The sequence below is a fragment of the Cnephaeus nilssonii genome, assembly GCF_951640355.1.
Source record: "Cnephaeus nilssonii genome assembly, chromosome: 9".
Classification (NCBI taxonomy): Eukaryota; Metazoa; Chordata; class Mammalia; order Chiroptera; family Vespertilionidae; genus Cnephaeus; species Cnephaeus nilssonii.
In genome coordinates this window covers 49,924,213-49,942,476 of record NC_137080.1, presented here as the reverse complement: position 1 = coordinate 49,942,476, position 18,264 = coordinate 49,924,213, and the positions used below count along the sequence as shown (strand labels likewise).

The following is an 18,264-nucleotide window of genomic DNA, read 5'->3' as shown; positions in this document are numbered from 1 at the left end:
AATCCCCATTTTATAACCGAAAAAAGAAAAAGAGTATAGAGAAGCTAAATGACTTGCCCAAGGCCATGTACATCTTTGCTATAATTCTGTACAAGAATGACTTTGGAAGAAACAGGCACCAGTTCAGACAATGCTTAATCTAATCCCCCAGCAGTTGAGACTGATGGAAAACTAAAAATAAGCTAAGACTAAATATTTTATAGAAAATTAACCCTGTAAGTTCATAATTTAATAAAAATGACGAGAAGAGAAGTGCTCTCTAAGCATTGTCTCTCATTTACAAACAAATGATTTAAGGGGAAACAACAACAATCTGTGGTTATAGCAGATACTGAAACAGCACCAAAAATTGACTAACAATGCAAAATAGTATTTGAACATCTTGGTCACATAAAACTCCACAATTGTCCTCTGCATATATATCATTAAAGTTATGTGATGCTTTTTTAGTATTTAATTTTAACAAAATTGAGTTTGTTTTCAACTAATAGTAAATAAAATATTTATGTTAATTTAGAGATAGCATGTTAATAACCCTTTACTATTTCATCTGTATTTCACTGTAAAGACAAAATAAAATAGCACCCATCTCTCTTTTTATACAGTATATTACCTGTATGCTTTATTTAAAAAACAAATAATAACAATTTTATTGCAACTAAGAGATTAGATGTCAACTTTTTGCGTGTATCAAGATGCTGGTAAGAAATAGGTCCAGAGCTGGGTGGAGTTTACAAGGAGATGACTTACCCCGGACTGGTTTCACAGAATGAAGTGGCTTAAGTAAAGGTTCAATAAAGATGAGAAAAAGAATCAGTAGTTACATAATATTTTTAACTGAAATGTTTTAGAATTCTTGTTTACCTTGAGTGAGCATGAAACATGAATCAAATTTGGAAAAGCAAAGGAAATACAGTATGTGATAAACATAGGATAAAGCTCTTCATTATTTTTAGGATGTCAAAATGCTTCTTGTTCCTCTTGCCACCTTTCAAAGTCCTATGGGAACTTTATAAGTAACAAAATTTAGAAAGGTTTAGGTGGGAGGAAAATCTTGAAACTCATCAAAGCTATCACTAACTGCTGAACACTCTGAGTTTAATAATAGTACTAAATTAAATAAGAATCCTAGAAGATTTAAATTTGTTCATTCAATATTTTGGTGTCATTAACCATTAGATGTTAATATCACTCTTTCAAAATTGGATATGGAGCTTGAAGTCTTTTTGGATTGACTGAATAAAACAAATAATCATGTAGATAATTAAATATTAAAAAATGTGATTAGGCTATAGAGGAAAACTTCAAGTGCTAGAAAAACATAGGACATAGAAACTAATCTTGGCTGAGGAAACAGTAATTTTAAGGCGAAGGGGAGAGAGGGATGAGGAAAGGCAGAGTGATCAAGAAAACTTTGCGGCAAAGGGAAAGCATATACACACGGCCTCTATTTATAAGGGATCTGTGTTCAAATCATCTGGAGAATCTTAAGAGATGAGTTTGGAAAGAGTTATAAGCAGGATGAGCAGCAGAGTCAGATTTCATGTTTAAAAATCACTCTGACATCTTTGTTTTCAATGAGGGCACAAGTGTAAGTGAGGAGACTAGCTAGGTGCCTCCGGTAATAGTATACATGAGCGATGATGCTATTTTAAACTAGGAGAGGGGGTTAATCAAGAAGGATTGAAAGAATTCTTTTTTTTGTGTGGCATTTTGGAGGTGGTTACCTGCTTCAGGATGAAGCTGAAGATCTCTTTCCCAGCCACTGGCTGCCAGAAACTCATTGAAGTGAATGATGAACACAACTTCATACCGTTTATGAGAAGCCTATGGCCACAGAAGTTGCTGCTGATGCTCTGGGTAAAGAATGGAAGGGGTTGTGTGTTTCCAGTCAGTAGTGGGAATGACAAACAAGGGTTCCCCATGGATCCCAATGTCTTGATCTATATGGCCATGTCACTCATTGCGGAGTAAGGGGCATTCCTGTCATATCCAAGAAGCACTGGAGAGAAAAAGTACAAATCTCTTCGGGGTTGCATTGTGGATGCCAATCTAAGTGTTCTCAAGTTGGTCATTGTAAAATCAGGAGGAAAACATATTCCTGGCTTCACTGATATTACTGTGCCTTGTGGTCTGGGGCCCCAAAGATCTAGCAGAATCGGCAAACTTTTCCATCTATCTAGAGAAGATGTTGTCTGTCAATATGTTGTGAGAAAGCCCTTAAACAAAGAGGGCAATAAGTTTAGGACCTGAGGTTCATCATCCTATTATTCCATGTGTCCTGCAACACAAATGTTGGCATTATTGCTCTGAAGAAACAACTTTACTATGAAAAATAAGGAAAAGGCCACAGAATATGCTAAACTTTTGGCTAAGAGAATAAAGGAGGGCAAAGGATAAAAACGGTTACAGATTGCCAAGAGATGAGGCTGTCCTCTCAGAGAGCTTCTACTTCTAAATCAGAGTCCAGTCAAAAATGAGATTTCCTAAGAATAAAAAATATATAAGAACAAACATAAATTGAAAGAAATTTCTTTTTAATCTATATTGTACTTTTTTGACAAAACTGGCCTCATGAATAAAATTAAAAATTTCTTCCTGGAATACATGCAACAAAACAAAACAAAAATTACAAAAAATCCCTAAAAATAAAAAAATAAATTTTAATGCAATAAAATTAGGAAAATGTGACATATACTTACTACAAATTTTGAAGTACTTACTTAAAATAATATGAATATAGAATGATATATTTTTAAAATCATGGGTGGCTTACTCCAAATTTTCATTTATAAGTAACTTTTCACTTCTATGTTCCTTTTTCTACTAATTTTTATGTGGGATGGAGGTGAAAACTGATGTTAGAGCTGTGGATGAAAAGGGGCCACATGCTAACCTGACTAATCAGGGTAGGCCTGCATGGCGGCTTTGCAAACACAAAGACCTTAAGTAACCACAAAGGATGGTCTGAAATTAAAACCTTTTAATTAAAAAGCAGTTTATAGTGGGTAGTCATGTCCTAGGCCAGTATCTTCCCTGACAGAGATCAACTTCGATGTTTACTGAGCCCATTGTCTTTTTGCATCTAAGATAACATATCTGTGGAATGTCAGGATAATTTACAACTTCTTTTTTCCCAGACCTTCTGGGTCACAGCAAATGATGCCAGGATGCATACCACAAAATCCCTCATTGTTATTGTTATTTGTTCATTGTTGGCTGTTAACTATCTTATGCCCACTTATGTAAAAGAAGCATTTTACTTTTTATCTAATCCCAGAGGTTTTTTCACTTTGCTTTCTCCCACTCTCCTAATCTATCACCAATGGATTTCATGTAACTCACTTACCTCTCCTCCTTTGATGGTAATTTATAAAAATAGGCGAAAGACCACCATTCACTGGAGCATTATCCCAATATGTTGAGATTCTGCTTACTGGCAATTATCGACAGTTTGGCTCAAATAAACTCACAAACATTCTGTACAGGTTTCAATGTTTTCTTATGTTAACAGAGCCAATACGTTTACAAATGCATTAAAGCTCCTTTGAAAAAAAATAATATTAGTCACCAAGATTTGTCACTTCATCAAAAGCAGAAAGTCTAAAGTTGTAAGAACTTTGCGTTGCTTCTTTCTAGTACGGAGAGTTCTCTGTCTGCAAGTTGCCAAGCATCTCTCCTAAATGTGAGGACTTTCTCCCAAGTAAGGGCAACCTTTCTTCTCCCCTCTTTTCCCTGCCCCCAGTGCATCAGGACTCTACAAAGAGGCGTTATACGTAAGCAACTAGATACAGCTCATCAGGTGAGTGGAGTTGCGATAAGATTGAACAGAGATGGTGCCCAGTAAAGTAGGCTTTTTGCATGACAACTTAGACACAGGAAAGAACTCTATAGAAATGAAATTCTCTTCTTGAGATTGTCTTTCAGACTAATAGATCACAGAGCTGATATATGCAAATCTATATCAATCGAACTTTCAGATTAATAACTGAAACAATAATTGACATTTACTTGGCAGTGTTTGAAGTACCTTATCTGTTTTGCTCCTCAAGACAATGCTACGAGGAAATCAGTATTATGATTCCTATTTGATAGAAGTGAAAACTGAGGCAGAGAACAATTCAGTAAACATATATAGCCACATAGATAGTTAATGGTAGAATAAGACACTGAATCCAGTGGTCTGGCCTGAGCTCATACTCTACACCAATATCAGAAAATGTCTTACTGGGGAAGGTTCAAAGGGCATCCAAGCAAAAGTAAGAAAACAAAATGTGCATGTGGGGGGGGAGGGGTAGAGTACATGATAGACTGTAGTAGATTTCAAACAGTTTTTGGTAGTGGAGTGGGAGAAGAATAAATGAAAACATGAACTCAATGAAAGAAAAATCTCTTTATTAGTCAGGGTTCTCCAGACAAACAGAACCAGGAAATTAATTATAGGAACTGACTTACATGATTATGGAGGCAAATTCTCACAATCTGTCTTCTGCAAGCAAGATAACCAGGGAAGCTTGTAGTATAATTCGATCCAAGGCTAAAGGCCTGAGAACCATGGCTCAGCTGATATAAATCTCTGAAAGCCTGAGACCCACTAATCCTGATGTTCTGAAGTCCGAATAAGGGCAGAAGATGACATCCCGGGGGGGGGGGGGGGAAGAGAGAAAGAGAGAGAGAGAGAGAGAGAGAGAGAGAGAGAGAGAGAGAGAGAGAGAATGTTTGCCCTTCCCCAGCCTTTTTGTTCTTTTAGGCCTGCAACAGATTAGATGGTGCCCACCACATCGGTAAGGATAGATCTCTTTATTCGGCCTACTTTAAGACAGAAATAATGTTTTACCAGCTATCTGGGCATCCATTTGCCCAATCAAGTTGACATATAAAATTAACTATCACAGAACCAATCCAAAGATAAAAACACAAAGATTTTATTGAGAGCCAAAATTTAAGCTGACAGAGATAATTAACAGGTTTGAACACAAAGTTTAAAATATGAAAAGCCATACTTATCAAATCAGTGCTGAAGAGGTTTGTGAAAGGCTCTTTGTAGAATATAGAGAAAAGATGAGAGTTTTGGAAAGATCAAATTGATATTTGATATTCTAATAATTATTTTAGTGAGGTAACAGAACAGGTGATATGGCATAGAAACAATATTCAGAGATACAATAGAAAAGGGGTTGGCTGAACTGAAGAAACATCTAAATATGTAGATCACAAGGACTTATCATACATGAGGTAAACTAAATATTAATAAAGTTGTGTCTTTATTAAGTTTACCTATGTTATATGAAATATATATACCTATGTTGACAGTTTTAAAATTTCAGGAAATAAAATATCTTATAAGTACTCTGGCAGGAAGAAAAGGAACAGATTACTTAACTAGGAAGAAAAATAAAATTGTGAAAATAAGTGTACTTATTCAAGTTCTGCAGAGCCACTCTTTAAAGAACTATCTTAGACACCAGAATGATTGAGCCTTTATCCAAGGGATATCTCATCAGAGAAATCCAAAGAATTTTGGGAAGGACAGTGCGTGGCATCTCATAAATCTGGGAAGAAGAAATACATTCTTCAAGTCTATAGCAAAAGATTTTTTGAGCCAACATTCTAGTTAGATTATCTTCTTATTTATGGGACATGCTATTCAGGCCAAATTCTAACATTCAATATTTACAGGAGGTTCCCAAGGGAGATAAGAAGGTGCTTTCTATTTGTAACTAGAGCAGAGTACGGCAGAACTGCTTTGTGTAGTAAGTTTGTAAATAGTACATACAAGAAATAAAGAAGTGTACTCACAAAACATGGAGTTGCCTATTTCCATTCTATTAAAATCAGTAGCACCTAATAAAATTGCTTACTTTATAAAATGTTTACAAATGCTTACTACACAATGACTGACTCAAAGAAAATACTCTAAGCCAATGTTAAGTGAATCAATGTGTGTTTAAATCTATGAAGGAAATAGGAAAAGGCAACAATCAAAGGAATATATTTTCTGCTCCATCATCTTGGGCTGTGAATTTGATTCCATTGTTGACTTTCCTGATTTATTTTTCCCATCCCAAACTCACGTGGGCATTCTTTAAGTTTCTATGGTTGTTCTTCCTCTGCTCTTTATATATTATCTTTGGTACATATTTTTACAGCTTCCATCATTGCAATTATACACACACACACACACACACACACACACACACACACACACAAACACACATGCTCCTTGTGATCTAAATAACCATTGGAGATTTGCATTTGAGTATATTACTATTAAAATAATTTGTACATTTCCACAACTTACTTCAGGTTTTTGCTTTCCTTATCCCCCATCCTGCCATAATCAACTATCTACCACACATATGCCATTAGAAACATATCTGTTTCAATGTTTTTAAAATTATTATACGTTTAAGAAAAAAATCTCAAACATTTTCTTGTCCTTCTTTCCTAAAAGGAACCAAATAAAGCAATGATTTAATTGGATTTTTTTTTGTGTGTGTGTGTGTGTGTGTGTGTGTGTCTTCCCATCACCACTATTTTGCATTAACCTACCATGAGATCCCTTTGGTTAGAGAAACAACTTTATGGCTTTTAGTCTCTAGGCATTCCAAATGGATCTCAAAAGGACAGACTAACCCTCTAATTCACTGTTTATTTTCCTGAACATAAAGCTAATAGAGTCTATCCCAGGCACCAGGTGCAAATCCCCCACAGGCCTTCATCTGCTGGCCCCATTTTCCTTTCCAATCTTCCCCATCTCAGTACTCCTTAGCAAGAAGTCTCCTCTTTGTCCCTTAAGTTCTTGTGACATTTTGACTTTATGAGACTTCTATGGGACAATAGAAGCAACCTGCTTAGCAATGAGCTTGTCACATAGAAAGCATTTAATTAAGGCTAGCTTTTATTTTTCCTCAGAGAAGTGCTAAAAGGACTTTGATTGTTGTAGGCTTGTTTCCCCCACTGATTTGTTGCCTGAGGTCATGGCTTATATTTTACCACTATGGTTTCTTACTGAGCACATAATAGAAGTTTATTTGTTTTCAATTTCTTATTGTTATAAAGGGATCTAATTAGCTGAATTTAAATGTGATTAATTTTTTCAATCCTCTAGAGTATAAAATTTAAAGACCTGATGGAGGTGATGTCTAATTTCCTAAAGAAATAAAATTAAGTATTTGTTATAAAAATATACATATATAAGAACACACACACACACATATATATACACATATTATAGAATATATATCATATATGTCAATATTTAATTATACATTCCCATTTAAGATTTTTCCCTTTCAATCACTTTTTATTACCATTTTCACTTAAAAATAAATATATCTCACCCCAAAATACTGAAATGTGGGTTTTAGGGTGCAGACTTCTTCTAGTGGGTTCTTGCCCTACACAGTTTAAAGAATTAACTCATGGATTAAAGTATTCTTTAATAAAAATTTGGAAGTTTATTGGAAGCATAAACAAATGCCATTTGGGCAGTGGAGGTCTTCAAATGGAAAAAGCCTGCTCTCTCCCTTTCTAATGGGAAAAAAACCTAAATCCAAAAAAATCTATAATCTCTCTTGTGTCCCTTTGTCTCCAGTTTATATATGCTGGAGTTCTTTGTTTGAACCTGAACCTTTCTAATTGGCCCCTTCCTTACTTAGGACCCCTGTGCTTTCCTCATTGGTCACTCTGCTACATAGTATCCATTTTAAAGTCCAAAGGCCATGTGGTGGCCTCCTCTTTACCCACCCCCCCTTATCTTGCAACATTCCTCTATCCTCTGTGAAAATACGTTTCCCTCTGCCTGATATCCTGTGACTTTTCTTTATCCTCTGTGAATGTATGTCTTCCTCCCCCCTTATCCTGTGGCATTTCTCTATCCTTTGTACAAGTAAGATAAGCATTCTGGTGTCTCCAAACCCCCATCTATTCATTCCTCTCCCATGGACCCTCTTTATTCCCTAAATCTGCCTGTTTTGTCTCTAAAATTCCTTTCAATACAATACACGTTTTCACTGAAATACAGTAAAAATGGGATTCATTTTTCTTAGAGATTATAAACCAAATTCATGTCCATACTAGAATATTTTGATTTATAACTGAATTCAAAGAAATAGATCATAAATATACATTAAGTAATGAGAAAGAATCTAAACAGATATCATAAAACTCTAAACCCTTAAAAGACTAATGACTGTACAAGGCATTTCAGAGTCGATAGATAAAATCATACAATTACATTGTTGGGCCTTTAAAGTACAGCTCTTTGTGGGTCATAAACATTGAGAATAAAAGAAAAACAGCAAAAAATATTACATCAACAATGAATAATGAGAACCAAAAGGCACTGGAGGACAGCATTCATAATATCATTAGTATGCAAGTCAGCTTCTGAAACTAAGAAATGGAATAAAATAAGAACCATACGCAAAATCTTTGTGAGTGCTACAAAATATAAATAAAATTTTGTGTTTACTTTATTTGAGGTATGTTGAGTAATTTCATTTATCTGACTACTGTTATAAAATAAGACCATCAGCAAGTTATAAGCAATAACTTATATCAAGCTATATTTGCCATCACATTTTATGCATTGTGTTGGTATCATATTTTGAATTACTAAATTAAAGAGTAAAATGAATAAGTTTTATAAGTTTATAGATTTGTATAGTTTTTAAAAATTATTTTATGCAATGATGATTAACTATAACTTAGGAAAATGGAAAACAAATGTGTTGTTAGTGACATGCTGCATCTTGCAAACCTAGCTTGATTTTGAGGCAGTCTAGTAGAGTGTAAGAAAAATGCAAGTGGATCCAAAGGAGAATTATATCTTAATTTAATCTTTGTTCTTACCTGTGTGACCTTGGGATAGTAATTTTCCCTCTTTGAGACTCAGTTTCTTTATCCATAAGATGAATCCATTAGAATGGATGATCTTAGGATTCTATTCTACACAGAATGCCTTATTCTGAAGTGGATAGTGTAGGATAGAAGTTTTGAGTTATAGAAGGTTCTTCATAAAGGATGATTATGAATTTTAAAATGTTGAGAGCTTAAGGCAGACTTAGAGAGCTTATTTATTTATTTACTTTTGGTATGTGTGAGAAAATGCTCACCTGTCCAAATTCAAATGATGGATTCAGAGACAGAAGTATGGCGAAAATGAGACGTTTAATACACTCTTGAGAGCGGGTGTCTGTCCCATTGTACAGGCACACCAGGGGCAGGGAACATAGCCTATTTATTTAGTCTCTCCTCTGGTTCCTCATTGGCTGGGTATTATGGGGTCACCTGTTTCCTCATATGTTGCCTAGGTCTTGCTGCCTCCCATTGGGCCATTTAAAAAATTGGGCTGAGGCCTCCACCTCCCCTGTCTAGCTGAGGCAGATGTCTCAGGGGTTTCCACCATGATGCTGGCACACAGTGCACAGTTCTTTGTTTCTCTTCCCTCCTCCCTACATTCTGTTTGCCCTGGGGGAAATTCAGCAAATTCCATCAAAAGTGTACCATGCTGGCTATAGATCACAGAGGTCCATTTCCTACAGTATGCATGATTTTTAAAAATGAGCTACATGAAAACACTTTGAAACAGAACATTTTACTTTAAATAAATGCAGATTTCATAATTCCTTTGAATAATTAGATCTGTAAATGTTGAGCACATAGTCCATCATCCAGGCTCTCAGCTTTAGATGATGGAAGAGAGTCTTTTCTTGTAAAGTGAATATAATATTGCCTACCTAGCAAGGTCACTGTGGAGTGGAAAAAGAAGTAAGATTCTAAATCACTTAGCACAGTATCTAGCACTTATTAGTTTAACAAATAACATTATTATAATTTTCATGAATTAATAAGAAAAGAAAAAAACATTTGGAGTGCAAGTCTTCCATTTTTTTTTTTTTGTTACTACTAGAGTTTTGGTTGTAGAATCAATGTTACAGAATACAAATGTGATTTGCTGTAGATTTGTGTTTTATTATGATTAATCTGTAATATTGAAGTAGAAACCCAATCATCAGGATCAGATTGATAACTGAACAAGGGGCACATAAATCTTAAATCTGCATAAACATTAGAGAAAATTGTGATACTATGATAGATTTTATGAAAAGAATATAACTTTGTCAACTAAAGATCACAGGATAGTATCTCTCTTAGGTAATTATTCCACTGGGGAGTCTGTCCCAATACCCTCAGTATTTCTTTTTAGTTTCTAATGTATAGTGTTTTTTTATATGATTCAATTAAAAAATAAAACAGAATTCTCTAGAATTTAAATATAGGAGAACAATTCATAGTTACTCAACTGTAATACCTTTTACACTTCATAAAGAGAAAATGTGAAATGGCGAAGGGTAATGGGTCAAAGAACTTTTGAAGAGTTTCTGATGCCTGAGGACTTTTATTTCTGTGAATCATATATTGTTCCTGGTTCTTCCTTTTCTGTGTCTAATTTGCATTGTGTTCTGTGCACCTAGTGCTTGCTCCTCATCCTTCATTATCTGAGTACCAGTGCATTTTGGCATACTTCTCTCCTGCAATGCCCTTCTTTCCCTTGGACCCCCTCCATTGTGCCAAATTATGATACGTTGAAAGAATTTAGGTGCTCCTGTTACACTGGGCAAATGAATAGCTTAAAGGAAACCACACGCCACTAATTGCCATATGCCATGTTTTAGTTCACTAAATTATGGCCTAACAGTTCATACCATGAAACCTCTTGAGTCTCAATTGCCTGAGGTTGCTTGGCATGAACAAAAAGAAAGAAACGCTTAAAATACCCCCTGAAAAACTCTCAAATCAACATTTTTCTAATAACCCCATGCCCTTACACTTAGTCACACCATTAAATATTTATTTTCATCTATCGTAGCATGTAATTGTCAGCTGCTTCTTTTTACTCTTTTCCCCCCATTCGGTTTTCTGAAGACATGGTAATTTATAAGAAAACAATGGAATAAATAAAGCAATCTCTCACACATGGAGCATTATGAGAAGCAGAAGTGCACAATAGTTTGATTAGTCTTTCAAAAGTCCTTTATAACTCAGAAAGGAGTCACATGGCATCACTACATCAGCTTACAATAGATTTTCTTTTCTATGTATTAATGATACCTGTTAAAAGACTTTTAAAAAGAATATGATTTTATAATTCAAATGTGCTATTATGAAAATTTTCTATTTAGTGATATTCTCTTGAATAAAAATTCTACAAGATCAGGGATTTTATATGTTTGACTCTCCCATGTTCTTTGAATAGTGGAAAAGGAATGGAGAAATAGTTGATGGCCATCATGTTTGCAGCTTATGACTACAGTAGGTTGAAGAGAAGTGAATGCTAAATCAACATACACACACACATGCACACATATGTACACACATAAACTAACACACAGCAATGACCTACAGAGCTTGAGTATGAGCACCCAGATATCTGTTCATGCACAAAGCAAAAGACAGAAATTTGGAAAACAAGTAATATGGAATCAAAGTTAACCCTTTGCACTCGCTTGCTTTTTTCTCGATTCCTTTATTCTACTCGGGATTTAATTTTTTAAATACCCCAGATTTTACAAAGCGCGGTAGTAGAATAAAAAACTGGAGTTTCTTTTCATACAAACTTATTTATTTGGATTTTTTTATATTTCAAATCATTGATACATTCAATACAATTCAACATACGAGCTGCTACGCTAACCGTGTCGAGTCACACTCGACATCCGAGTGCAAAAGTTAATAATTTATACAACTTAATCAAATTGAAGGAAAAGTAGACAAAATCTCCATAGTAGTGAACATTCTTACTGGTGATATATTTCTTATCTTAAAATCAAATATGAACCCTTCCTTTCAAGTGGCTTTGGAATATTATAGTGTTACCATATAGCAGGCCACAGGAAAACTACCAAGTCAAAGTCCAACACAGAGACATGTTTTCTGATAAAATTCAATGAAACAAAATAAATAACAGAAATCTATATATATATAAAACCCTAATATGCAAATAGACCGAACAGTGGAACAACCGAACAACCGGTTGCTATGATGTGCACTGACCACCTGGGGGCGTGCACGGAACATGGCAGGCGTCGGCAGCAGGTGGCAGATTATGGAACATGGCGGGCATCAGCTGTGGTGGGATGGTGGAGCAGGTGAGGAGAGGGGCGCACCAGACCAAGGCAGGGCACCAGTCACTGTCATCAGGGCGAGCCTCTGGTGGTTACTGAAAATTCTTTGCTGCTGGCGCCAGAGCCACCGTTGCACCTGCTGCCAGTGCTGGCCCTGATCACTCAGTGCTGTCAGCAGGTGTGAGCAGCGGTTGCCGGCCCTGACCGCCCCTCAGGGTTTCTCCAACTCCCCCTGCTCCTAAGGGGCGATCAGGGCCAGCAGCTGTTGCTCACACCTGCTGCTGGCACCAGCCCCAATTGCTCCACACTGTCAGCTGGTACAAGTGGGGCTGGTGCTGTCAGCGTGTGGGAGCACTGGCAGCGGGAAGGGGCTGCCAGCAGACTGGGGGCCACGGCAGGAGGGGCTGGGCAGGGGCATGGAGGATGGGCCAAGACCTGCCCTTATGCCCACCGCAGCCTCACGGCCCACAGTTCCTTCCAAGGTGCACAAATTCATACACTGGGCCCCTAGTACAAAAATAAACAAACAAAATTAACATATAGTTTAGGATGAACATAATCTCTATCATTTAAGCTATGTTTGGATTAAGAAGACTATCAAAACCTAACTTTTTCTGTGTATAAAATTTATATTAAACACATTATAATTCAAAAGGATTTTTTGTTGTTGTTTTAGAAAACCTTTTCCAAGTAAGAATCAACATTCAGAAAGTTAAGGATAAAAAGAATTTTAGCTACATGGAAACAAAAAGTTTTTAAATGAAATATTTAAATACAACATACATACATAAAATCAAAACACAAATGAAATCCTGGCTGGGTTGCTCAGTTGGTTGGGACATTGTCTAGTACACCAAAAGATTTCGAGTTTGATTCCTCATCACGGTACATACTTAGGTTGTGGGTTCAATCCCCGTCAGGAGGCAACTGATAACATTTTCTCTCACATTGATGTTTCCCTCACTCTCTCTCTAAAAAAATCAATAAAGGTGAGCATAAAGATAAATACAAATGGCAAACTAGGAGATATTAATGTAATACACAAATGTTTTATATAAGGTCTTTTAAGTAATAAGAAAATCAACATACAAATTAAATAATGAGAAAATAATATAAGCAAGCAGTTCATGAGTAAGAAAATAGGAATGGCTTATAAATATACAAAAATAAACCTAATTTAGTCATAATTTTAAAATGCAACTTAAAATCACAAGACTAGTAAATTTTATTTGTCCAATTGATAAAGATTATAAAACCTTATAAATATTAATAAACAATATGTGTAGGCCCTAGGTGGTAATAAAAAAAGGAATCTAAAACCTCTGGTAAGTATCTATATCTATAACAGTCAAACTTTTGATATAACAATTCATAATTAGAATTTATCTTGAAACTAAGCACATGCAAATATACACATTTGTACACTGATGTATAAAAAATTATTTTTCTCTGTCATCAGTGAGACTAGGTTTGAGGGCAAGAGGGAGATTCTAGAGTATTCTTTGTTACCAGTTTAAAAGCTTTGTTTTTTTTACAAGTGACTGCTGTATTGTCATGATATAAATACAAAATTAAATGAAGCATATACACAAGTCAGGAAGAAAAGAGTAAATAATAACTGCATTTTTTGTGTGTGACAAACAGTGAAAGAGCATATATGCAATGGATTTCAGGGAAAATGTCACGGCAATGTAAACTCTGACTTGGCAAGGCAGTGGGAAATGGGCTCATTAATTGGAGTAGCTGAATGGAAATGGTGGAATTTCACAAGCTATTTAAATAATGTGAGAAAAATTTGAATATTCTTCTTCCAACCAAAGTACATGTACAAACACACATACTTATGATGTTTTAAGCACAGAAAAGACATTTAACCCAAATTAATGTACAAATGTCTACAAAATCATATTTTGTGAGAAGCTATAAAGATGCCATTCAACTAAGAATGTGATTAGATCATTGGAGATTCCTTCCTTTCCTCTGCCCATGGTTAAACAAGAAACAAGAATGACTGAAGTTGACTAATACTGGCCATAGAGGATTTTCTGTGCTAAACAAGCCTTTGACAAATGGCATGTCTCCCAAGATAGATAAATCTAGATCCAATGTTAGCAGGCTCAAAAACCATCAGCCCATCTTTATCTTTGATGGTTAAGAATATGATTTTCAGCAGGAATATGATTCAGCAGGAATATGATTTTTTTTTCAGTTGAATGCATTTAAATGATAAACAAATAGGCATGAACTAAATCTGAAAACAAAAGAGCAAAACAAAAAAGGAATCATTCTTGATTTTTTTGATGTAACATATTAAAGATTTTCTTGATCTTCAAAATAATATATGCCATATGCTTTGTACAATGTAACTGCAGAGACCAAGTTCTTAGTAAATAAAAATAAAATAAAATACTGGAAATAAGATAACTTCTAAACAGTGAATTTTTTAATCAGAGTAGCTTAAAGTTGAAATATATTTTATCTAATTGCCAGATGTTATAATTTCTCTCATTAAGGGTTAATTATTTAGTGTTGACCTGCAATCTGGTCATATAAATGAAGATTCGTGCAATAGGCCTTCCTTCCCCTGGCTGCCAGCACCAGTTTTCCTCTAGCACCTGGGACCCAGGCCTTCACTCCAGTTGCAGCGGAGAAGCCAAGCCTCTTCGGTCTTCAGTCATCTTCAGTCTTCAGTCTTCGCTCGGGCTGGAGCCTTCAGTCTTCGCTCCGCACCTGTGTATGCAAATTAACCCACCCTCTTTGTTGGGTTAATTTGCATACTAACTCCTGATTGGCTGGTGGGCACCATGAAGGTATGGTCAATTTGCATATTTCTCTTTTATTAGTGTAGATAGGACCTACATATAATACTATAGAACCATATGTAGCTCATATTTTATAGACTGCATTTGTTCCTAGATTCTAACAAATACAGAAATTCTGAAAATATTAATAAGGTTTAACATGAGAAGTAATATAAAATTAAGTTATTAGAGTCTCTGTCACTTAGTTGTTCATTGATTTTCTTATTTACCTAGCCCATATCAATGTATTAATTTATACATTTAAATATTACAATAGCTTATTACAATTTCAGTAAATAGAATCACTGTGGTTAATAACAGATCAATTGTGTCATTTGTATAATTATGCAGGCATCCCAGGTGGAATTTCAAAAAGTGGGTATGGAAATGCATTTCATAAAAAGGAGAGAACACAGAAGATGACTAGTGGTATTGGGCAAGGAAAGAAAAGCAAGCAAGACTAACAGTGAAATAATTATAAAATTTTATCAACTACTAATTTTGGAGTTGAAAGAATAGCCTCCTCAATATCACTTCTTAATGTATGTGGTCTCTGTTTCATTAATTATAAAATGAGAATAATCAGTTTTTGTTATTGTTTTTGTTAATAATCAAATAACATATTCTCAAAAATTACTTTGTGAGTTTCTTATAAATATTCAATACTTTATAATAAATTTATCATCAACATCATCACTACTGAGAATCTCTGAATCATTTCCCTCACTTAAAAATATATATCCTGACAACCATTGAAAGCTTAATTTATTTAGTTCAGCTGTTCCCAACTATTTCTGAGATACCCAACATGGAATAACCTTCAAATTAAACTAGTGGATTAATTTTTAAAACTTAAAGAAAAAACCCACAATTCCATTTTTCCCCAATTCTACTCTAAATCCTTCCTAGTCTCCAGCCAAATCTTCTAAAGTCTGCTTTTCTACTTATTTGTTTCTCCATTTTCATTGATTCTGATATAAATGAATGTCTGTTATGTTCTTTATTTCAAAATCTATTACAAAGCCCAGCACTTCATAAGTTTGTGAAAAATATTAACTGATGAGGAGGAATCGTACCTTTTAAATTTTTCCATAAAATTGCAAAAGGAAAAAGTTGATCCTTTCTACAGGCCAGTTGGTCTGACCTCGCTTATTTCATAGGAAATGTAAGAGCCTAGTGCCCTTCACGTATTCTTTCTCAGCATCCCGGGAAACAAGCAGTACTTACTGAAACCATGTGCTAGTGCATTTCACACATTAAACAAAACAAAATAAAAAGACCTGATTTATATTTTCAGCACCCTCCTCTAAGATAGTAAACATAAGTTCATAGTTTTTTTGACAAAAGTTCAGTCTTTGCTTTAAAATCACAAAATAGTAGAGCTGGCCGAGCGTGTGTAGCATTTTGAATCCTCTTCTTCCAGGTCACCTCTGGTAACCTCTGCCTGAGGTCCTGGCTCAGAGTCCCAGGCAGGGTTTTCAAATGCAGAATGTGCCAGTGCTGCTTTCCTGCTCCCCACCTTAGCCTGTCAGGAACGATTAGGCAAGATATAAAATGTATTCTCCTATGGAAGAGCCCCTTGGGTAGGCTGCCTGCCTCAGTCCCTCAGACCTGGTGTCTTCTCCATTAGAAGCATGTTCTAGGGAGCCTCAGGAGCAGACAGTTCTGCTGGTATTTTTCCAGAGGAATATTCTGGCAGTTTTCTCTGAATTCTCCCCTTTAAAATCTCTTTCAAGGCTGTGGATTACTTAAGAGAGAAAATTCAAGAAGATAATAGTGATCTTCAATACACACTAATCCAGATTTCTATCAAGGCATATATACCCGGCTCATCGTGTCATTATTCAAGCATTGAAACCTCTTGAACCAGGAAATAAAGCAATGAATTTGTTGAAACATTGACTAGATTCAGATGCTCTCTCTCTCTCTCTCTCTCTCTTTTTTTTTTATTTCCTAAGGAGTCTTCCTTGAATTACCCCATATCTGCCCATCTCCCTTCATTTCCTGGGGCTGATCGTTGATCTGATGTTTGAAATTAGAAAATGATGAAGGAGGAGTGTTCTTGACCCACCCCAAAGTCAGAACGGGCTCTTTCAAGCAGTTTATATGAATTAGAGAGTTTTGACTTTTTAACTACGGAATCTTTTCCCCGCTTCTCTATAAATGGTCTGAAGCAACTTAAAATGTCTTGGAAACACAAAAGCATGGAACCAAATGATTTAGTTTGTAAATGTTCTTTGTGTATACACTTCATGGATCACAGTGCTTCCTGATAGTTATGCACTGAAGAGAAAAACTCTACATATTTAGACATACAGTGAATGAGGCTGGAGCTGAACATCATCAAATCATGCTTTGGTTAGGAAACTTAAATAACAATTCACTAAAAATGAAGAATAAAAAAAAAGAAGAAGAAATGAACTCAGAAAGCAGAACATAACTAGATTGTCGTGATTGCCATGTTTTTTAGTGCCTGTAAAGAAAATACTGTCGCTGCTATTGTGTATCCATCCTTCTTGTATGAATACTAAGCTTACTACATTTCATCCTAATATCATTGGGCTATTACATGGTTAAGGCCATATCTCCACATGCTGCAAATTATCAGGGGAAAAGAATGTACTAGAGACTAGAACACTTAAAGCCAGTGTTTAGATGAGCAGGAAAGAGAACGTCTAACACTCTCTGGACCCTGCTTTTAAGTATAGGGAGGGAGGAAGTCAGAGATAGAAAGACAGAGTCAGAGATGGAGACGAAAGATAGGAGAGAGAAGTTATCCTGGACCCTTGCTACACAGAACTGTGGTTCATGATATAATAACATCATATCTTATAAATGCAGAATTCCAGGCCCTAAGCCCTAATGATTCAGAATTTGCATATAACATCATCTACAAGTTATTCATATGCGAATTAAAATTTGAGGAGCATCATGAGGTAAAGATGAGTTATATTATTATGAAATTAACTAGTATGTTACTCTATAGATCCACTTCTTTTAAATTCCTGAGACTTTAAAAAAAATCTGATTTAAATTTCATATCATCTCTCAAATTTATCCAGATAATGAAAGAAAAGGTCCTGTTCAGCAAAAGCAGCTCCCTGAGGTCCTGGCAGTGAAATTGTGGTAAATAATTGGGCCGATCGAGAGCATATTGGGCCTCTAAGAACTAATAATGAAGCTCTGAGGTTTGTCTATTTCTCTTCATGTAGAAATTCTGTCAATATTAAAGAAGAATATATTTAGGTTTGATTTTATTAAAGATCACCTTGTGGGAGATCTTTAATGTCCAGAGTGTTCAAGTTTTGAGTAACCAACACACGTAATATGAA

At 35.4% G+C, this 18,264-nt stretch overlaps 1 pseudogene across 1 annotated transcript; it reads left to right on the top strand.

Moving 5' to 3' along the window:
* Positions 1-1,737: 1,737 nt before the first annotated feature.
* LOC307105151 (small ribosomal subunit protein eS6-like) lies at positions 1,738-2,480 on the top strand (annotated as a pseudogene). Its single transcript has one exon. The product of its transcript is annotated as a small ribosomal subunit protein eS6-like (transcript).
* Positions 2,481-18,264: the final 15,784 nt, after the last annotated feature.